This window comes from Brassica oleracea, chromosome C6 (genome assembly GCF_000695525.1).
Source record: "Brassica oleracea var. oleracea cultivar TO1000 chromosome C6, BOL, whole genome shotgun sequence".
NCBI lineage: Eukaryota > Viridiplantae > Streptophyta > Magnoliopsida > Brassicales > Brassicaceae > Brassica > Brassica oleracea.
The window spans coordinates 29625644-29626188 of record NC_027753.1 but is presented as its reverse complement, the minus strand read 5'-3'; positions in this window follow the sequence as shown (position 1 = coordinate 29626188).

The following is a 545-nucleotide window of genomic DNA, read 5'->3' as shown; positions in this document are numbered from 1 at the left end:
CAGGAATGAATGATTTTTGAAAACGCCAATATGATTTGCGGGTGTGGTACACATTAAGGGCTATGGCCAGATATGTATAAGGGCAAGCATTTAGATGCTTTATATTCACCCAGTAAAACCCATTGAGATTATACAGAGATATAAGAATGAATCGTTTCCATATTGAAACAATGGGCGAAGGAAACAAAGAGTTCCTTCAGCCAGGCATATACCATCTTGAGATATTTCGATAGGCCACCACAAATATATGTGTCGTCTAAGATGGATCCTTAGAAGAGGATGAGGATTGGGATATATGTTGGATATGAATCTCCCACAAATAATGAAGTACCTTGAGCCAAATATGGGTGATCTATTTAGTGGCCAAGAACACGGATTGCAAAGTTTAATGGATCCGACTATCCAACATTATGGGGAGAAAATAATAAGCTGGTAAGAGAAACACAATGGCATCGACCATCATTGTCTTGGCAAGATCCTCGGACTAAAGAATGTGAAATAGACGTCCAAAGATTATACATTTACAAAGTTAGCTAATCAAATGC